The sequence below is a fragment of the Pogona vitticeps genome, chromosome 1 (genome assembly GCF_051106095.1).
Source record: "Pogona vitticeps strain Pit_001003342236 chromosome 1, PviZW2.1, whole genome shotgun sequence".
NCBI classification, from domain to species: domain Eukaryota; kingdom Metazoa; phylum Chordata; class Lepidosauria; order Squamata; family Agamidae; genus Pogona; species Pogona vitticeps.
In genome coordinates this window covers 244,955,502-244,961,501 of record NC_135783.1, presented here as the reverse complement: position 1 = coordinate 244,961,501, position 6,000 = coordinate 244,955,502, and positions in this window count along the sequence as shown.

The following is a 6,000-nucleotide window of genomic DNA, read 5'->3' as shown; positions in this document are numbered from 1 at the left end:
TTTATAAAATGGAATAGACTAGAGAATCAGGATGGGATAACCCCTGTACAACAGTTAAATCTGGGGACACCTAGTGATCTAAACTGGTGGCAGATTCTGGGCAAACAAAGGAAGTGTTTTTTCATACAATGCAAAAAAAAGCAACTTTAGCAGACAAGATCAGCAGTCAAAACAAAACAAGGAAAAGGGGGAGGGAATAGGAAGAGAGAGGACTATCCATCAAGAACAAATGGATCTTTCCTGAAGGCCTTCAAAAGGGGTGGATTGCACCCTCCATTAACCTTCCCAGAAGCTCAAGTTATCACTATCATTGTTGTTATTGTTGTTTAGTCGTTTAGTCGTGTCTGACTCTTTGTGACCCCATGGACCAGAGCACGCCAGGCCCTCCTGTCTTCCACTGCCTCCCGTAGTTGTTTCAAATTCATGTTGGTTGCTTCGATGACACTGTCCAACCATCTTATCCTCTGTCGTCCCCTTCTCCTCTTGCCCTCACACTTTCCTAACATCAAGGTCTTTTCCAAGGAGTCTTCTCTGTCATAGATTACTTTCACTGTCATAGATTACTTTAAAAGGAGAATTAGATAAATCATACCAGTTCCTGAAAGTGGGGAGGAACATGAGGGAAATACTTTTTTCCCCGCACTGGTTTATGGGCTTCCTAGCAGCATCTAGTTGGCGATTTTGGGAAGCAGTAGGAGGACATGACACATGATAGCACTTTTGTCAAATTCAGTAGAGCTTCTCTTATGTTCTTATACTGACTGCTGCTTTCTAGAAAGTGGCTTACTTAATTCTTCTATATCTCAAAAAAATAAAATCATTGAAAATCCACTCCCACAATATATACAGATTATCACACAGAATGCTCTCACCATCTGGGGTATCACATAAGCTAAACGGATAGTGCCCCAAAAAGCCATGGCTCCTTCAGGCCCATTATGACATCAGACAACTCAATCAATGGCATGAGAGGAGGCCAGATGAAAAAGAAAGTAGGAAAGAGAGAATGAAGGTACAGACGCGTGAAGATTAGTCTTAGATTAGATTAGAGCGCTAATGGGAAAAACACCTTTATAGGCATGATAAGAGAAAAGCCTTGTTAGTGGACCCTGTGTTAAAAATGAAAGCATGACTGAGACATAAACACACTGCCTTCAGTAACCTATTCCAGCATCATTGCCAATGAGGCCACTTGGGCGCAAAGCAGAATTTGAAATCTTTCATTTAAAACCTACCTTTTATTTTCTCTACTCTTTTTTGCAAAAGGGAATATATACATAAATGCACAGTTGCAAACACATGCAAGTAAGACATATAGCCAGCCATATACAACAGAAACCATGCTCAGTGGAAAGAAACATTTCAACCACATACAGTAGACAGAAATTGGTGAATAGATAATTGTGATCAATAAGGTGAGTACTTTATTTAGAATGTTTATTTACAATTACAATGTTACCAGGATGGAATTCTGTAACAAGAGATGTCCACTAAATTAGATCTTTAAAGTAGACCAAATTAAACCAATGGCACTTAAGTTTGTCATGACTGGCTTTAGTCCCATTGATTTAAATGGGTCTACTCTAAGTCTGGAACAAATCCACTGGCCAAAATCCTGTTGCTTCGTATAGTAAACTGTGTTAGAAGAGGCCTGTTGAATCAATTAGGATTTAGTGTGTCAACTCCTCCATAAGTTCCATAACATAAATATTACTGTATACTAAAGTAAGTCACAGTTACAGTAGGCCTATTTGAATAAATGGAAATTCTGGAGAATCTAACTTAATAGATTCCTGTTGATTCAGTGGCCCTACTCTAATACAGTTTACTACAATACGCAACAATATTTTGCCAATTATATCCTAGGAAAAGAATGGGGAACTATTAGTCTTCTAGGTGATTTTGAAATATCACTTCTGTCATGCTTTAGCAATGGCTAAACAAGCTAAGCTTGAAGGGAATGGTGATTTTCCTCTGCTGTGTTCTACAGCACAGATTTTAGTATACTGTCAAAGACAAATTATTGTGTAAAAGAACCTATAGAGGAAGACAAATACTCTCAGCATTAATGTGGAAGTATGCATAATAATCAATAAAAGATAAAACAACAACATTACATTGTTAGTATTGTTCTGTCTTAAGAGACTGCCTTCTTCCCTTTTTTGTCACTAAAAGCTAGAGGGAAGGCAAGCCTGAGAAACCACATCGCCATTGATACTGCAGTAACTAAACATTCTATCAAAGACGAAGTTTGCTGATCAGGACAATTCTAAAGAAGTGGCAACTTCCCTATTATTGTTTTGCAAATGTTACATTGGTGCATAAGAACAATTCTGACCTTATGCCAACTCATTTTTAACTCTTCTCTCCAATCCTGTAGGAATTTTTTACACAAGTAGAGGAATAAACTAGTCTTCTTTCATACTGCAAGGTTTTTGTTGTTTAGTCATTAAGTCGTGTCCGACTCTTCGCGACCCCATGGACCAGAGCACGACAGGCCCTCCTGTCTTCCACTGCCTCCCAGAGTTGGGTCAAATTCATGTTGGTCGCTTAGGTGACACTGTCCAACCATCTTGTCCTCTGTCGTCCTCTTCTCCTCTTGCCTTCACACTTTCCCAACATTAGGGTCTTTTCCATGGAGTCTTCTCTTCCCATGAGATGGCCAAAGTATTGGAGCCTCAGCTTCAGGATCTGTCCTTCCAGTGAGCACTCAGGCTTGATTTCCTTCAGAATGGATAGGTTTTTTCTCTTTGCAGTCCAGGGGACTCTCAAGAGTCTCCTCCAGCACCACAATTCAAAAGCATCAATTCTTCAGCGGTCAGCCTTCTTTATGGTCCAGCTTTCACCTCCATACATCGCTACTGGAAACACCATAGCTACTGCAAGGTAGACAGGGCCATTGCTACTACTTTTCAAATATTCAGGTACTTGAGGTTGTATTTAGATATGTTGAGAAGACACACTCTGCTGAGCCAGCCCATCTCCAGATGCATACATATATACTCTTGCACATCATCACCAAAGGCCTTTGTAAAGGAAGGTGATTTGTTTTATCTATATTTTTGTTTGCTTGTTTAACAGGAATAGAAGATTAACTGTTGTGATCTGAAGGAGTAGTATCAGACAAAACAAAAACAACAGACTAAAATATTGAGGCTCCTTAAAGACTAACTAACTTCTATATTTTAATGTGAGCTTCTGTGGATCAAGTTCACTTCCTCCAACAAAGGAGTCATGGTTTCTTTGGAGACTATCAGCTCCCACTCACTGGATTGAGTTCAGGACTTTTCCCATCTGCAGGTCTACTTGTATAACAAACATGATTCAAATAGTGTGGAATCAACATTTTAAATTATTTATAGCTTTTGGAAGCTGCTTTCACATCACCAAAACATTTGTAAAACTAATACTGTATTATTTATTCATACAAAATGTGACCTATATTTTTAAAAAGAAAGAAATTAGACATTGACTGAGAGGCCAGCTACACAGGACTTTAGGCCACTATGTACCCCCTTGTTAGAAGAGCTGGGATTGCTCTAAAAATATTCACTACATGATGTTCTTGTTAAAATACTCCAGCCTGTCCCATTGGGGACCTATCCGTCTCAGATTGGCTTAGTGTTGGAACCTACTGTCTTACCTTAAATATTGTATTTCAGTGTTGTAAACTGTCCTAGGGCCTTTTCAAGGAGAAAGATGGGGTAAAAAATGTTTTAAATAAATAAAATAATTGAAACAATTAAGAATGGTCCAAATACACACAGTTTCCTTGCAGTGCAATCACTTAGATCACTCCAGTGTGGAGTTTGGTATGTGTTCTTCCTACGCATCAGGGGTGATGTGTACAGGTGGGTGTGGTCTGATTGTGGATGGCACCCTACATCTTATTTTGAAGTGGGGGAAAAGCATGTTCCTTAAAAAAAATTAAACTCACTATTGTGCTGCATCACTTGGGCATTGTGTCACTTACCAAAAATTAATTTTAGAAAGGAGGAAAGGAGAAACAGGGCTGAAATATGGCACTCTGTACATACCCCCCCTTTGTGTGCATAAAAACCCTGCATTAATGCTCACCTGCAAGCAAATGCTAGCAGGCTCTTTCCCAACTGGCTGACAGCTATTGCAAAAGAGAAGGCAGGAGGAGGGCAGCAGCAAGAAGAGGGCCAAACAGACCAAAAGAAGTGATCTAACATCAACATTTGGCCGACTAGATCGCAACTACAGGGGCTATAGGAGCAATCAAGCCCCATCATTCCAACCATTCTAGATTGTAACCCAGACTAGATTGCTCGCTTGTGATTGGGTTCTTTCGCAAGTGTGGGCGGGCCCAGGGTTTCGGCGGGAAGAACAGAAGGAGTGGAGGCGTCCGGTACAAACAACGGTTCTTTATTCGTTTTAACATCCAAAACACCTAAACCAAAAGGGTCCAACTCATTCACCTCCTGCAACAGCTTATAACTTTTAACTTTCTCAAACTCAGTATTTCTTCCTTTCCTTATTCCTTCTTCATCCCAAGGATGTTTGGAGAAACTCTGCTCTGTGCCAGGAAGCTCAATACCACACACATTGTCACGCAACAGGGATGCTTCACATAATCTTCCAGCCAGGGGAGATTGTTGCTGACACCAGAATGGATCTCCTTCTTCCCCAAATCCATTGTAGGATAAACCACTCCCATATTCCATCCTGTTCCTTGCCTCAGCCTGTCTTTCTTTATCTCCCTGGGAGGGTCTGGAAGCAGACCGCCTCCCGTTCTTAAATTGGGGGATTCTTTTACTAGGTTTATGAATCTGTACCTTGTCTCTCCTGTTTCCTCGGTCTGCACGCTCTTGTCATCTTTTCCTTTCTGTCCCTCCTCTTTCTCCTCCTCCTCTTTTATCTCATCCCCACTTCATCAGATCCAGCTCCGCCCACTTCTGTTTCTGTCTTCCCTCAGCTAAGAACACCTCAACCGCTTTATTCCACCCTATTTCTCCATCATCAATTTTAATAAGTTCTCCTACGGCACATCCTTTGTTATCTTTTGGCTGATTCTTCTGGGAGGACTGCACACTTGGTGACTCTCACTCACATCCCTGTTGCTAATATAGACATACCAGATTATCCTACCTGAAAGACTAGTTGAAATCCTGTTCTGTAAGTAACACCATGTAAAACTGGTGTCATCAGTCTCATTTTGGGTGGTGGTGGTAATAAAATATTTCTGATTCCCCTTCTCTCAAAGGTCCCAAGGTTTCCATCAGAATCCCTTTCATCAGGAAGCCATTGGCAGCCATGGAATGGAGAAATCGAATCCCAGCAACAGTGATTTTTGCTTATCAAATATTGGGGCCCATGGGATGGGGAAGTCTTTAATTACTGAAAATTGAAGCTGTCCCAGCAACAGAGATTTTCATTAATCAAATACTTTCTTCTCATCCCATGCCCCCACAGCTTCCTGGCAACAAAAGGGATTCAATGGGTGCCTCAGGATCTTTAGGGCAGAAACTGAAAATGTTTTATTTCTAAATACAATCACTGTGGTGGATTTCCCCCCCCCCCACAGACTTTTGCAGTGTAACATACAGAAAGGATTTCAGTCACTGAAAGGCTAAAAGGAAGGGCATGATCATGCAGTGATATTAACTGCTACTTAATATTAATACAGGTTGGAAATAAAATCATTTTTACTTTTCCAAAAGTGCCTGTTCTTGAATATAGATATATATTCTGTGTCTGTACTCATAAATATGCAGGTATGGAAAGCAAAAAAAAAACATAAAAGGTAGTTAGAAATGTATGATTGTTTAAGGAAATAATGATGCAACCACGTGACTAGTGCTAATAAAAAGCACTTCAGTTTGGTCAAGGAAAACAGTTCCTAAGAACTGGATTAACCACTTTCTGGATACATCTGTTTAGCAGTAAAATTTAATATATGTGAGCAATCATAAAATACATTTACAAGGGAGATGGGGGTGGAGTCTGTTGAACCAATGCATCAGAATCAAGTGGCAT